The sequence below is a fragment of the Fukomys damarensis genome, unplaced genomic scaffold (assembly GCF_012274545.1).
Source record: "Fukomys damarensis isolate Sample0158 unplaced genomic scaffold, DMR_v1.0_HiC HiC_scaffold_28, whole genome shotgun sequence".
Classification (NCBI taxonomy): Eukaryota; Metazoa; Chordata; class Mammalia; order Rodentia; family Bathyergidae; genus Fukomys; species Fukomys damarensis.
Window position 1 is genome coordinate 877,972 of NW_022900940.1, and position 15,768 is coordinate 893,739.

General features: G+C 40.9%; 2 long non-coding RNA genes across 2 annotated transcripts in view; both read left to right on the forward strand.

The window, feature by feature from the left end:
• Positions 1-1,984: 1,984 nt before the first annotated feature.
• LOC104850934 lies at positions 1,985-9,487 on the forward strand. Its single transcript, XR_777101.1, has 3 exons — positions 1,985-2,057; positions 2,216-2,770; positions 9,454-9,487. It is a non-coding gene; the product is annotated as an uncharacterized LOC104850934 (long non-coding RNA).
• A 6-nt stretch (positions 9,488-9,493) lies between these two features.
• Positions 9,494-15,768, forward strand: part of LOC104850933 — a 10,469-nt gene continuing 4,194 nt past the window's right edge. Inside the window, exons 1-2 of the long non-coding RNA XR_777100.1 lie at positions 9,494-9,631; positions 10,851-10,945. This is a non-coding gene — a long non-coding RNA (uncharacterized LOC104850933). The remainder of the gene's footprint in view (positions 9,632-10,850; positions 10,946-15,768) is intronic.

Genomic DNA, 15,768 nt, shown 5'->3' on the forward strand with positions numbered 1-15,768 from the left:
TTTTTTTTTTTTTTTTTTTTTGGTACCAGGTATTGAACTTGGGACCTTGTGCCTTGTGCAAGGCAGGCAGCAGAACTACTGAGCTAAATCCCAGGCCCTTTGTTTTCTCCTTTTTAAAGGCTGAATAATATTCCATGGTATAGGTACACCTTTTTTTGTTAGCCTGTCTGTCAATGGATATTTATGTTGCTTCCATATCTTGGTTACTGTGAATGATGCAACAAACACGTGTCAGTGTTACTTTGAGATGCAGATTTCATTTCCTTTGTATCTGGACCCTATGGGTACAGCTGGATCATATACTGGTTGTGTTTATAATTTTTTGAGGAGCCTCTATACTAGTTTCCATAGTTGCTATAGTAACTTACATTCCCACCAGCAGTATACAAGGTTTCCCTTTTCTCTACATCTTGCACATTTATTTTTTATTTGGTTTTTGATAGTAGACATTCTAACAGGTCTGATGTGAGTCTCAAGGTGGTTTTGATTTATATTTCCCTGACAATTAGTGATGTCGAGCATTTTTTCAAATACCTTCTGGCCATTTGTATGTCTTCGGGAAAATATCTGCTTCAGGCCCTTTGCCCACTGTTTAATGTTTTTTCTATCAAGTTGGACCACTTCTTTATATGTTTTGGATACCAATCTTTATTAGATAAGTCACTTGTAAATATTTTTTTCTCATTCTATAGATTATCATTTCATTTTGTTAAATGTTTCATTTGCTAGGAGGAAGCTTTTTTTTTTTTAAATGAGGCAATCCCCCTTGTTTATTTCTGGTTTTGGGGGGTTTTTTTGTTTGTTTTGTTTTTTGAGACAGGGTCTCACTATGTAGTTGAGACTGACCTGGAGCTATGTAACCCAGGCTAGCCTCAAACGCATAGTGATCCTCCTGCTTCAGCCTCTTGAGTGCTGGGATTACAGGAGTGCGCCACCACGCTTGGTTTATTTCTGTTTTTGTTACCTGTGCTTTTGGTGTCATATCCAAAAATCATTTGCAAGTATTTGTTTAGTTATTTGTTGCTCATGTCATCTACTAGAAAATGCTTCCTGAGAGCAGAAAACAGATCTGTCTTATTGACTACTGTATCCATATTCCAGTATCTAAAACAATGCCTGATACTAGGTGGCCAATACATTTTTAATGTGAATTGTCAGGGTATCCTGTGATCATCTCAGCTGATGCTGTGGCTGAGTAGGTAGTCGGAAGCTCACATGATCGTAGGGACCCATACTCTTCCAATTATCAAATACACCACAGCCTTCATGACTCATATTCTTTTTTTAAATTATTAGATAAACATTTCTTGAAAAGCTTTACTGAGTTATAATTCACATGCTATGTCATTCACTCATTGAAAGTAAAAAAAATCCAGTGGTTTTTTTGTGTGTGTGTGTGTGTGTGTGTCCTCACAGAGCTGTACAACTATTACTACAGTTTTATAATGATATCAGTAGTTCCAAAAGAAAGTCCATACCTTTCAGACAGCACCCCTCAGTTCCTCCAACATCCCCAGTACAGGCAACAATTAATCCATATGAAGTCTTCAGAGACATGCCCATGTATCTACTCAAATTATATGTATCTTCTATACATTGCTTGTTGGGACTATTTCTAGATAATTTTTGTTGTTGTTGTTGTTATCCTAAATGGAATTTGGCGTTGTGCAGCTGTGTTACTCACCATGTTTGGCTATTGAAATGCAGGCACAGCCCTGCTGCTTTGTTTTCCTTCTTGTTTTAACTATAAGGTGACTCCTAGGCTGGGGATGTAGCTTAGCAGAAAAATGTGAGCTCAGCTTGTGTGAGACCCTGGGTTCAATCTCCAGCACCAAATAAAATAAAATAATAAAATAAATAAGTGGCCTCTAGAGCATTTACAATTATGTATGTGACTTTCATTATATTTCCATCGGACAGTGATATCTAGATAGAACAAATTTATCGATGAGTTTAAAATATGAGTTTCATTTTGAATTTTACAGACAAAATAGTAAAGGCTCTTAGAATAAAGATGCTCCGATGGGTTAAAACACACACCGGAATCTGAAAACTTGGTATGTAAATTATTTCATTTGTAGTTTTAAATTTTGATTACACGTTGAAATAATACTAAACTGGGCCATGTAGCTAAATAATATTTAAGGATAAAATATATTATTACAATTAATTCCGCTTGAGCTTAAAGTCACAACTTTGTTTAAATTTTGTTTAGAAGCACAACTGGAATATTCAGATCCAGACATGACTTGCATCGTATTTCTATTGGACAGCGATATTCTGGACATCAAATTTATCAGATAAGTTTAAGGGTGTATCTTACTTTGCATTTTGTAGCCAAAATATTAAAATCCTTCAGAAAGAAAAATATTTTAAATGGCAGTGGAGGAAGATCACACGACAGGGAAAGATGGAAGATATATCACAAAAACTCTGTTTGGCTTTATGTTCAAATCTCACAACTGTTTCGACTGGTCACAACCTGCCAGCACCTACCCTGACCTGGATAAGTGGGTCTTGCTACTTCTGTCTTTGTCTCTCCCAGGGAATCATCTTTATACCAGTCGGAGTGCTATTTCCACAATGCTAGTAAATTGAGATTGTTTCTTAGAAGACCTTCAGGGACTTGGAAGGACTGACTCAAGTAGTATGGGAAAACATACACCTAACAGTATGCAGTTGTCTATTCTAGGGACTGGAAAGCCAACTGCCCACAGGAACGTGGCAGCTAAGACAAAGGAGGAGAAACAGACGGAGGAAGACAACAAGGGTTAGTGAGAACTGTGGTCCTCTGAAGCTCACAGGCCCCGTTTAAAAAGAGTGAATTGGCTGGGGATTTAGCTCAGTGGTTCCGGTGCCTGCCTTGCAAGCACAAGGACTGGAGTTTGATCCCAAGTATCAAAAATTAAAAAAAATAAATAAAAGAAGTGAATCTTGTGCAGTTTCAGCCAATTACTGACACATGGAATGAGGACATCAGGCTGCCAGCGTTCTGTTTTTCAGGAGGAACTAATACAGATGTTTTATGACACCTCTTGATTTTTGAAACATTGTTTATGCCAAGCAAAACCTACTTGGAGTCTATCCTACAGGAAGCCAGTTTGCCCCTCTGCTCTCTATATGTGTACATTCCAAACCAGAGCAGGCATCTGGATTGAATCTCTCCGTTATTTGCGTTCAGTGTTTTCTTTGATATCTGCTTGGTGAGCCTATGGTTTGTTTTCTAAGTAAAACTGTAAGGTTTTTGTGGATATAATTTATATCTTCTTCAGAATGAGTCAAGATTGATTAATAATCATAGTAAATGGTACCACTCCCTTCTGTGGTTCTTAAATTTCAGTGTGAATCAGCACTACCTGAGTTGTTTGTTAAAAAACACTGATTTAAGGGCTGGGGATTTAGCCCAGTGGTTCCGCCACCTGCCTCATAAACGTAAGGTCCTGAGTTCAATCCCAAGTACCAAAAACCAAGAAGCAAAAAGCAAAACATAATTGTGTTTTTTTTTTTTGGTACTGGGGATCAAACTCAGGTCCTCGTGCTTGCCAGGAAGGCGCCAGAACCACTGAGCTAAATCTCCAGCCACAAAAAGCAAAACAAAACAACAAAAACAAACAAACACTGATTTAAACTGGCCATAGTGGTACATGATAATTCCAAGCACACTTCCTGAGGCAGAAAGATTCCAGGTTTGAGCCTAGCCTGGGCAACCAATTCAGTGAGACCCTGTCTCAAATTTTTAAAAAAAAGGAGTGGAAAAGGGAGTGGGGAGTGTAGGTTACTGCAACAGTGCCGGGTTTAATCCAGGAAACCCCCGAAAAAACACTCCAATACTGATTTACCCCCAGGAATTCCACTCGTCTCTGTATTCCCCCCGGAAATGTGAACATATATCCCTCAAAAGACGTGTACCAGAATGTTCAGAGTGGCGCTGCGATTACGATAGTCACAAGATGAAATCCATCCAATTGTTTATCATCAGCTTTAAGATAAATTTAAAAATTGTTATTAGCCATAGTAAAAAAACAGAACAAAACGGAACAATACTGGACAACAACAAAACAGACTCAACTGCAGTAGCAGGCAGGCAAACAGGCTGAGCAAAAGAAGGCGGAAACCACTGGGCCTGCAGCATATGTTCTGATTTTTATAAATACAGAAAGCAGCAAAAACAGGTCTATGGGATAGGATAACAGTAATTGTTGCCGAGAGCTAGGAACAAAGAAACACGAGAAGATTCTGGCAATATCCTGTTTCTTGTCCTGGGTGCTGCTAAGAATTCTCTGAGCTGCACACTTATTTACACTTTTATGCATATTCTCCGTGGAAAGTTAAAATGCCAGTTGCAGGGTGCCAGCAGAGACTGACCGAATCACTATCCTGCTTGCGGCTGGGGTTGTCAACAAGGTCCCCAGGCATTTCCATGCAAGTCATTAAGAGACCACCCTCTGGGTGTCCTTGAAGGACATACATATTTTCTTGTAGCAGCCTCTAGGCTGACTCAGTGAGCATCTGTCTTTCCTAGTCTCTTTTGTTGTATAGTCCCTCATATTACTAGAAGCTGAGAGTGACATAAAATTAAGAAACATTCATGTGCACCTTCAAACGGTAGCACTCGGGGCAACAGAGAGACGTAGGTCTGATATGGTGCCAGCTTATAAAATGCGGCTAAATAATATCAAATGTTTAAGGGGGGACTAATGCGTCAGATCCCTAGGAGGAAGTTTCAAGTGATCACATTGCTGAATTTCAGTGGACTCTTGGCTCCCAGGGAAGGAGAACAGACTAGAGGCCGAAAGGATCTGGGGCTTGGCCTGGAGATTTTGTGACTGCAGCAGGGCAGGAAAGGACCAGCCCTCCCGCTCTGAGAGCTGCATGTCCAAAGGCTTGTTGGTATCAGGCCGAGAAGGCTGCCACCGAGAAATTTACTCAGGTCCCACACATTCACCTTTGAGCACTTGCATTTAAAAATCCGGAAAGAAGGTAAAAGGAAAAGCATGAATTTCTCCTTTGCCTTCAGGAAAAGCCATGATTGTATCTATTACCTTCATGTTGGAACCCCTTGTGCCTTGCACCCTCCCTAGCACACGAGAATGCTCAATAAATGCATTTGTTCAATGTCTGTGTATCCAGCATCTACTCTAGGCTGGGTACCCATCTAAGCAGTTTAGACCAAAGAGAAACCCCTCTCCACAAGCAGCTTCTATTCTCAGTAGAGGGAGATGAAAAATAAATAAATGAACAAACAAATAACAGTGTGCTCCATAGTGATAAGTGCTTTAGAGAAAAATGAATCAAAGAGGAGGCACAAGCGGCTGGAGGTTTGAAAAGAAGAGTCACAATTTCACAGGGGAATGTTAAGGGAAGTGTTACTGAAAATTGGGGCAGAGATTTTGAAGGGGATGAGAGACCCAGTTATGCGGCTACAGAGGAATAGCAAGGACAGGCTAGGATATTGCTTCCTGGAGGCTGGAAGAGCTGATGATGAGTGAATGGAGAAGGCAATAAGTATGAGGTCAGACGGGATATGGGGCTAGCAGGTCACACCGAGGACTGCCACGGGGAGGCAGGAGTCATCCAAAGGCTCCACGTAGGGCGAGGACTTGATCAGACCAAGAGTCGACTGAATGATTGCAAAGAGCTTTCATAGATGTTATATTTGATCTTCCAAGCCATATTAAAAGATAGGAAGAGCAGTAATTATTGGCCATATTTTCAAAGAACTGTATCATACAAATTAACAGTACAAATTTCAGTGAAAACCAGACCTGGGTTTGAATCCTGACACAGCCATAGGCCCCCATCTCTGCCACAGACACCGTAAAGCTGTTGCACCCGATTTAATGTCTAGAGCTCTACTACCTTGGTGACACTTGTTGCTGCCTTCCTGCATTGGAAGGGGCCCTGCTGAGCTCATTCAGCTCACAGGCACTAGAGATGGTCCCCAGAGAGTGACAGCACTTGCTGGGGTCTGGAAAACACAGATTCCTGGGCCACTGAACCCCTCATGCTGTTGTTTTGGAGCTTTATTTCAATGATTAACAACCTAAAGCGATTGTATCAACAAAGCCAAATGACAGAGAGGTTGAGGGAGCTCTAGTAGGTTAAGCTAGCCTCTCTTAGCCTCATTTTTTCTCATCAGTAAATTGAGAAGAATAATAACATCTATTCTGAGGATTGTGACCATGATGTCTGCAAGCCCCATCAGCTCTCCCTGGATGATGTTAAGTATTCCATTGACACTAGCTACTAAGGATCTTAAAATTACATTGGTCTTACTGAAATTAATTCACCATAAAAATTAAAATTCACTGGGGTCACTCTAGTTTTTCACCCATAATAATATAAAGATTAGTAAAAGGAAAGTCGTATGAAAAAGGTACCATCCAAAATGATCCTCTCGGTTCCCCAGGGCCATAAGTGTCACTTGGAGAGACTCTGGAAGGAGGAAAGCACTGATGTCAAAGGATAGTTTCAAGGTCATATCTCTTGCTGTCACCTTCATTAAGACATGGACCAGTGTAAAGTCTGTTGTCTGAAACAGAGACGGGGTTAGATGGGGAGAGAGGTTGGCTTCTTCCAGGAAGGGTGAACATAAACACATTGGTGCCAGGCTCTCGAACATTTATACAAGACAGGAAACTTGTTTCGCACAGGACCACTTGTGCCCAGGGAGTTTGGCCAGTTAAAGTGGCTCTCAGAGTGCGTGAAACAGAACAGATCTCTGCAGAGTTCAGGATTTATGTTCCAGGACAGTGGGAGCGCCAGTCTGGATACACAACTCATGTGGGTTCTGGGCTGCCTTCTCCCAGGTCCTGGCTGTGTAGAAAACTGCCTTCTTGGGTTAAAGTATCACTCAGGTATTTACAAAAAGGAAGCACAAACTGGAGTTTGAGGCAATCTATTTGCACCAAACCCTGAAATATCCTGGAACACTGATTTTATTATTAAATAAGCGAACAGGAATTGGAATCAGTTGCCATAAAGGGGTTCCCCTTTAAGGATGAGGAAAGGCCGTGAGATTAAGTGACTTGCCTGAGGTCCCGTGGACACTGGACCCCAGAGGTCGAGTCAAGTCCCCAAATGCATTGTGTCAAAGCCTTGTTATTATTATTGTTGTTGTTATTGTTTAGCTATTGAGTTTCTTGAGTTCGTTGTGTGTTCTGGAGGTTGACCCATGTTCAGATGTGTAGCTTGTGGATGTTTTCTTCCATTGGGTGGGTTGCCCTTCCATTCTGTTCACTGAGTCCTTTGCTGTGCAGAAGCGTTTTGGTTTGGTGCAAATGCTTTTTGTGTCCTTTCTCTTTTGAGGCTCTGCTTTTACATTGTGGAATGAGTTTTGGAGTTCTATTGCATAGGAGGGTGGTTATGGCCAATAATGCTGTATTGTATGATTCAAAACAACTAAAGGAAAGTTCTCATCACAAGGAATATTCTCATCACAAGGAAATGATGAATATTTGAGGTGATTAACTTTAAATATCCTGGTTGATTATCACCTGTATATTTATGTACTGAAATATAGCACTGAGCTCAGTAAAATGTACAATTATCACCTGTCTACTTAGAAATAAAGCCCCATTATGCAGATGCTGAAACGACAGACAGGCCTATAGAGACACAGCAGAAGAGCTCAGACCCTGATGAAAGCTGCTCCAGAGGGCAGTGTGTAGTGACAGAGAATTTCACAGTATTTTTCCTGGTAGAGGTTTGACAGCATTTGAAACCTCAATGAAGCAAAGTTATATAGAGTTCTAGATCAGCTGTCTGAACCCACACATAGCTACGGGAAGTAGTCAAGAATACTGGGAAAGGAACCCTTCTCCACTGTTGATGGGAGTGCAGCCTGGTGCAACCACTATGAAAATCAATATGGAGATAACTCAAAGAGCTGGGACTAGAGGTTCCATTTGACCCAGCCATCCCTCTGCTGGGTATCTTTCCAAAACAAGTAAAAGAATCATACCACAGTGATATATGCACACCTATGTTTATAGCGGCACAGTTTGTAATAGCTAAAACTTGGAAACAGTTGGAGACTGGGTAAAGAAGATGTGGTTTTTCTATAAAATGGAATACTACTCAGCCATAAAGAATGAGAAATTAGATTCATTTATAGGAAAATGGATGCATATGGAGGAAATATTCCTAAGTGAAATAAGTCACACATGTGTAAATACCGAATAGTTTCTCTGGTGTGAAAAACTATAATAGTACATAAGATTCTAAGGAAATAACTGACAATGTGAAATGGGAAGAAAAGGGCTAAAGGTGTAGGGAAAGTGGGAAGGGTAGGGGAATGAAAGGTAATAAGGGAAAGAAAAAAAAATAGGAGAAAATGAAAAAATGGAAATAAAATGTAAATGGGGAGGGGAGGAGGGGTGAAAGGAGGGCAGGGACAAGGGAAAAAATGAGAACCAAGACCTGTCATGTAAAGGTACAAGATCCCAATGATGAATGTAATTGTACTGTATACCTAAAATGTACCAATAAACTCAATGAGCAAAAAAAAAAAGAATACTGGAAGAAAAGGGCCAAGTTCCTCATGGAATTAGCCCCTCTGCCACCACAGTCATACCTAACATGATGGGTCTGCTCTTACCACACCACAGCTGTCCTACGTTTTTTTGGGAGGGCGGGTACCAGGAATTGAACTCTGGTCCTTGTGCTTTTGAAACAGGCGGTGGAACCACTGAGCTAAATCCTGGCCCTCTGGGGTCATGCTAGGAAGAGTTGGCCTCCACAGGGCAATGACACTGGTTGGTGGTGGGCTTGGGTAAGAATGGAAGGGAAGAGCACTGCTAGCTCAGTTCACTATTGGTAGCTCATTGAAGATGCTCACTCAGATGTAGTCACACCTCTGAAGGAAAGCCGGGTTCCAAGTGGGATCCAGATATTATAATTGTTTAGCAGGCCCTGTAGCATTCCCAGGTATCACATTTGTAAATAACAACGACGATGACCTGAGCATATATAAACTCTTTTAAGCATCACCACGTAACCCACTGAACTTTTGAGGACAATGTACCCTCACCATTTTCTAGGAGAAGAAGCTCAGGCAGAGAAGCAAGCTCACCCTGGATCAGACACCTGCTAGCAGCAGAGGTTGGATTTAAAGTAGGGCGGGACAGCTTCACTATTTTCAATCATTGTTTAACACCCATGAAGCCCCAGAATACAAAGTCACTGCTTATTCTTAAAGAACTTGAATTTAAAATCATTTGCTGTGAGGGGCTTTGTGCAAGAAGCAAGCCACTTAGCTAGGGATGGAGCCCAATTCATGGAACAATATCTGAATCTCAGGAAAGCTTTGTTATTTCCTTGTCAACCTAATGCAGACCTTTGTGGGAAATATATATACCACAGTAGATATAATAACTAAAATGCTTTTGATCACAAATCACAAAAAAACCCTAATTAATAATTTTTTTGTTTTGTTTTTGTTTTTGGAGACAGGGTCTCACTATGTAGTTGAAACTGACCTGGAACTCACTATGTAGCCCAGGCTGATCTTGAACTCACAGCGATCATCCTGCCTCAGCCTCCTGAGTGCTGGCCTAAGTAATAATTTTCATAAAGGTAAAGACAGCTTTCCTCCACAACCAGGAATATGGAGACATGCAGGACCCCACTGGTACGTGGCTCCAAGATCCTCAGTATGTTGGTATTTTCTCTCATTATGGCCCTCTGATGGCTGTAGCAGTCCACCTATCACACCTTCATCACAGCCAGTATTCTAAGAAAGGAAATAAGGAGGCTGGGACAAAAAAATTTCCCTCATCTCCTTGGTGTCATAAATTGACTACTAGGCTGGGATGTCTCAATCCCATTTTTGTGGCCATTTTAGGCCAGACAATTGTTTATTATAGAGGCTGTCTTGGGCATTGTACAGTGCTGAGCAGCACCCCTGACCTGTATCCATTAAATAACACATTTCTAGTTATGGTAACAAAAATATCTCCTGACATTGCCTAATGTCATATGTGCATGTGTGCATGAGTGTGCATGTGTGTGTGAAATTGCCTGGGCTGAGAACCACAGCCCTACCTTGATCATTGGCAAGGAGAAGTGGGAGAGTGATTACTGACTCAGAAGCAGTCACGGTTCCTTCCTTGGGGCTGGATACACTGCTGCCTGAAAAGTGTCCCAGGGAAGTGCTGGGGGTGGTGGCTGTGGGTTTGGCACCATTCCTATGATACTTTTTTGTTGTTCAAACAAATACTATTGTTGGAAATCCAAGGGCACAATTAAAGGAAGATTCTTCTCTCTTCTCAAATCTAAGAAAGCATTCCTGGAGCATGTCAGGAAGAATCAGGTTATAAAAACAAGCATCTCAACGATATCTAATCCTTGGCCTTGGTGGCCACAGGAAACAATAGGGATTTAGGGGAGCCACTCTTCTTTTTAAATTCAAAACAAATTGCTTTTCTTTGGAGACTTTATTTCCCTTTTTCCTTCCTTCCTTCCTTCCTTCCTTCCTTCCTTCCTTCCTTCCTTTCTTCGTTTCTTTGTTTGTTTCTTTCTTTTTTTCTTTTTCTCTCTCTCTGTCTCTCCCTCCCTCCTTCCTTTTCTCTTTCTTTTGTTCTTTTCTTACCCTACCTCTCTGTCTACAAAAATAATCCTGTGTTTGTCCAGAGATATGTGGTAAATAGGGATTTTATGTGGAAAATTCACAAATCTGTTACTCATGCCTTAGATTTTATAAAATGTGTTGCCAAAGCATCCCTGGTCATTATCCCTAATGTGAGAATAGTTATCCCACTGAAAATATCACTATTACAAAGCTCAAGTTTGAATAGCAACTAACATGTACTGAACATTTGCTGTGTTTGGTGTGCTCTGAAACATTGCAGGGCACAGACGGGTGCTGGGAAGTGAGTGCCAGGACCACCTTTACAGAGAACAAACCTCAGAAGTCACATGACCGGCTGCCCACATCACATGGCCAGTAAGTGCAGTGTTCTAGACTACACAGAGTTCTAGACCCACAGAGACCTTAAATCACATCACCTTCTAGCGTTTTAAAGCCACTTTCTGAAATCAAGGCTATGACTCTTATCAAGCCAGTGTAAAAGAAAAGTATTTTATACCTAAACACACACAGTCCAAACAAAAACTTTCCATGTTGTTTGTCTGAAAACCACGGATAAAGACTGTCAAGTTGGAGGCCAAGGCCATTTTAATTTTACAGCACCTATTTTAAAACTTTCAGTGTGGGGCTGGGAGGTAGGTCAGTGATAAGTGCTTATCCAGAATGCATCAAACCTGGGATTCCATCCCCAGTATCACAAACAAAAACAAAAGCAAAAACAAAACAAACTGTCCCATGTGCAAGACAGGGTCCACAATTTTCTGCTACAGAATATTACTTGGACTTCAAGGGTACAGGTGTTATTTCTTGAGGTTTAAAAAACTTCTTCAGAAAAGAGCTGTCATCAAAGTTGTCTTCTACATTTTTTTAACATGTTTAATAAAAAATTAAATAGCAAAAACAATATGAAAAATTAAATGTGGAATCATTGGAATAAATTTCTGTTTTAGAGGATCTCACTTATGAAAACACTAACTACTGAGCTAGTACTGTGTATCTTGGGGAAGAGAGCTACTTTTTCATTGCTTTTGAAACAATTTTTCCCACCCTTTTAGAAGTATGAATGAAGGAATATTCAGAATATTCAAAAAGGAACCTGGCTTTCATTAGGGCTACAGACCTCAACAAAATAAAATAAAATAAAATCTATTAGTTTTTATACCTACCCCTGCAAACCCAGAGACATAAAACTTCGGGGATTGATTAAATTTGTTTTACTCATATGCTTTATAATGATTCTACCAAACAAAATTATAAACCCTTCAGCTCTGAGTAACTCTAAAGTGAGCACAGGACTGCACCTGTGTCCAAAGCCACTTTGTGTTCCAAGAGCCAGCGGTGTCAGCATGCACTTCAGGGGAAGTTTATTCTAAACCGATTGGAGCAGAGAAAACAACAGCTGACACAGGTATACTTATACGCTCCCTCCATCATGTACTCAGGACCTTTTTCCGCATCACAGTTTTTTAAAAGGTCTGATTCAAAGCATTTAACTTGACAATCAGGCTAATTAAATTAGCTTTTGGAGAATTAAAAAAAAAAAAAGAGAGAACAACCCTAAAGTGTGTGCATGTGTGAGTGTGTGTGTGCATACAGCTGTCCATCAGCATCAGTGTCTGTGGACATCTTCCACGAGCCTCAATGAATACTCAAGTCCCTTATTAAAATGGTGTATTTGCAATAACCTAAGTGCATTCTCTGACTTATAGCAACCCACACAATGTAAATTAGGTGCTATTTATTTAACAACAAAAAGTCTGTACATATTTATTATGGGTGCAGTTTTCTTCATTTTTGTTTCCTAATTATTTTCTGTGGTCGGATGAATCCACGAATACAGAACTCACAGATGTGGAGGGCTGATTGGCTGACGTGTGTGTGTGTGTGTGTGTGTGTGTGTGTGCATTCATGGCAGTTATATTCTATAAAGTTATAACAAACCCTGAATTAGCAGACACCAAATCACTCCTCCTACAGAGCTATTGGATGAGGTTCCTGCAAGCCAACGGATCAACTTGTAACCTTGGTTTATGTACTTTTCCGTTTAAAGATACCTTATTGAATACATAGTTTTGGTGCGTTAACATTGAGCTCACAGCCAGGAGTGCAATAACTCAACTCTTAATAAAATATATCCAACACATGTTTTCTCTGCAAAGTACACCACAACCTTCTTCTGCTTAAGACAAAAGACAATATATATCAGTCAGTACTTCCATTGTGGGCCATTTTAAACAATGAAATCACCAAAGAAAAGCACAGACATTTGAAAAACGTGGTGCTAACTACACCATGAAAAGAATACTTGTTCGCAGTAGAGAGGGGAAACAAACTGCAAAGCATTGCCTTGTCTGACCTCAGCTGGGAGCTGTGCACACTGGGTGTCTCAGAGTTTTACCTCTTTGCGTGTGTCTGTGGGTGATTGCAGAATGCTGCAGAATTGATTTTGAGGGGGTGCAAATATGTTGAATGTGTCCCCCCAAATCTATCTTTTAGCCAGGCATTAGGAGGCTGAGACAGGAAAATTTAAAAAGGGCTGAGGATGTAGCTCAATGGGAAGGCCTTGAGTTTAATCCCCAGTACCTACATAAATAAATACATAAAATCTATCCCCGTTTACTACAGATAAGTGAAGAAAACCATTTTCTGTATCAGGCCCTTTCATAGAAGCCCAGAGCAGGTCGTTTTCAGTGTGGATATAGTTTCTAGGCCTCAGAAGATAAAGAAAGGCAGAGGCCCTGAGATAACAGGGTCCTTAGAGAGTGACAATAGAAGCCACAGCCTTCCTTTTCAAGGCAAATCTGAGGCTCCCAAAACACGTACTAGATGTGTGAATGTGAGCAGAGCACACAAATGCTCCATATCCATTTTCTCAAGTGCGGGAAGGGTCAGATTTTGGAACAGACTTCTCTGAGTTGCTCTGAGAACTAAGTGAGACAATCCATGTAATCATGGAAAAGCCCAAATATTTCTTGGTGCAGCTGAGCTTGCAGACAACTGAGGAAACGCAGTATGTCGGACGCCCAGCCCTACTATGACATATCATTGTTTTAAAAAGTGAACCTTGGGCCAGGGATTTAGCTCAGTGGTTTTGCCTCCTGTCTTTTAAAAATTATTTCTTTGGGCCAAGGCTTTAGCTCAGTGGTTCTGCCACCTGCCTCACAAGCACAACGACCCGAGTTTGATGCCCGGTACCAAAAAAAAAAAAAAAAAAAAAAGCTTTACCTAAAAAGTGAACCTTAATCAAGGCTCTAGAGACAACCAAGGGGAAAGAGCAAGTTAAAGAGCTCCATGTTAAGGAAGTGATTGGAGGACTCCAGGAAGGAGGAAGGTAGAGTCTCTCCCGGGCCACAAGACAATGGCATGAGAGGAAAATAATATAAGGAAAGGGGAAATGTTACAGATTATGAGATGGAAGGGACACAGCCATCAAATGTCTATGGGCAATGCAACCAGGAAAAGACATTTTTGAGTCAGTTGGGGACATTTGAATGCATGCTATGAGCACACCATTTTCAATAATTATTGGTAATTTATTAAGTGTGATAATGGCATTACCATTCATAGAGAAATGTCCTTATACTTGAGAAACACATACCAAAGTGTTATAGGGTATATTTGCTTTACACTATTACAGAAAGGAAAACAAAAATGGGAAGGATTTGAAAAAATTGTTTCTACGGGGGTTGTTTGACTAAAATTAGTAGTAAATTCTTCCATAGCACTTAATTTCTGCTGTGTAAGGTTCAGTTACTTTGTGTAGTCATCATTACTCTGGGAGGCTAAGACAAGAGGATTGCAAGTTCAAGCTGTGCCTGGGTAATTTAGCAACTTGTGAGACCCCGACCAAGAAAAACAAAACAAAAACAACCAAACAAGCAAGCAAGCAAACAAAAACAACCAAGGGCTAGGAAAGGCTAGGATGTAGCTTTGTGAGAAGGCTTTGGGTTCAGTTCCATACCAAAAGTCAACCAATAAACCAACTGACTAAAACAAACAGTTGCTAAGTAAGATCTCAGGCAGCAGAGATCTGCCACTCCCCAGGTCCTCGAGGTCTTTTAAGAGATTCATGAACTCCAAGCTCCTTTCGTAATTACACTAATGAGCTAAAGCTGAGACCTAAAACCACAGAGGAAGGGTTCCAGGCAGAGGGGGCAGCATGTGTGAAGGTTCCAGTGAGTCCTGTGCATGTGGAGGTCCGACCTGCATGGCTAGATGTAGCTCAGAGCACCTGCCAAGCTTATGGGGTTGTTTGTAGGAGGATTCCTCTGCCTTATTGCTGTTTACTTGTACCGGCTGAAGCTTTGACACTTGGTTCCAAAATTCTTCATTGAAACAGGGTCGCAGTATGTAGTTTAGGCTGGCCTTCAATTCTCTATGAAGCCTGAGCTGGCCTTGAACTAGAGGCAAGCCTCTTGCCGCAGCCTCCCGAGTGCTGCAATTATAGGCATGTGCCACCATGCACAGCTCTGGCTCCAAAACTTGTAGCAAAGTGGGCCCTTGTTGAGGATGAAGGCCTACCCCAACAGCTGCAGGTTCAACAGAACTTTTCCCTTGTGTTTCTATACACCTAAAAATACTGTTTTAAAAGATAGCTTTAGCAACATTTTTGAAATTACTTCAGTCCACCCCACAGAAACCTTGTTCTTTTTTTTTTTTTTTTTTTTTGGTACTGGGAATCAAACTTGGGTCCTTGCACTTGCGAGGCAGGTGGCAGCACCACTGAGCTAAATCCCTGGCCCTATAAAGTTCTTTCTTATAAACATGGGTTCTTCTTGAACCCATGAGGTAGGCACAGAGAGTGCTTTTATCTCTGATCTAAAGAGCAGAAAACTAAGGTTCCAAAACATCAAGTGGCTTGGTCAGTGCCACTCAGTTAATATGTGGCCAAGCCAGGATGTGAAGCTCTTGTCTTGGTCACTAAATCATTATTCAATCCATTTATTGAAATGGTCATTGATTTCATGATTCTGCCTTTGGTGATGGCTGAGGTTGCAAGATGAAAAGGCTTTAACCTCCACAGTTCTCTACGTGTTTCAGCACAGTGTGCAGAAATAGTAGAAAATCACATGTCAATAGTCCTAGCACTCTGAGAGGCTGAGGCAGGAAGATTGCAAGTTGGGTGATTTAGCAATGTAGTGAGATGTGGTGTTAACAACAATTAAAAAAAAAAAAAAAAA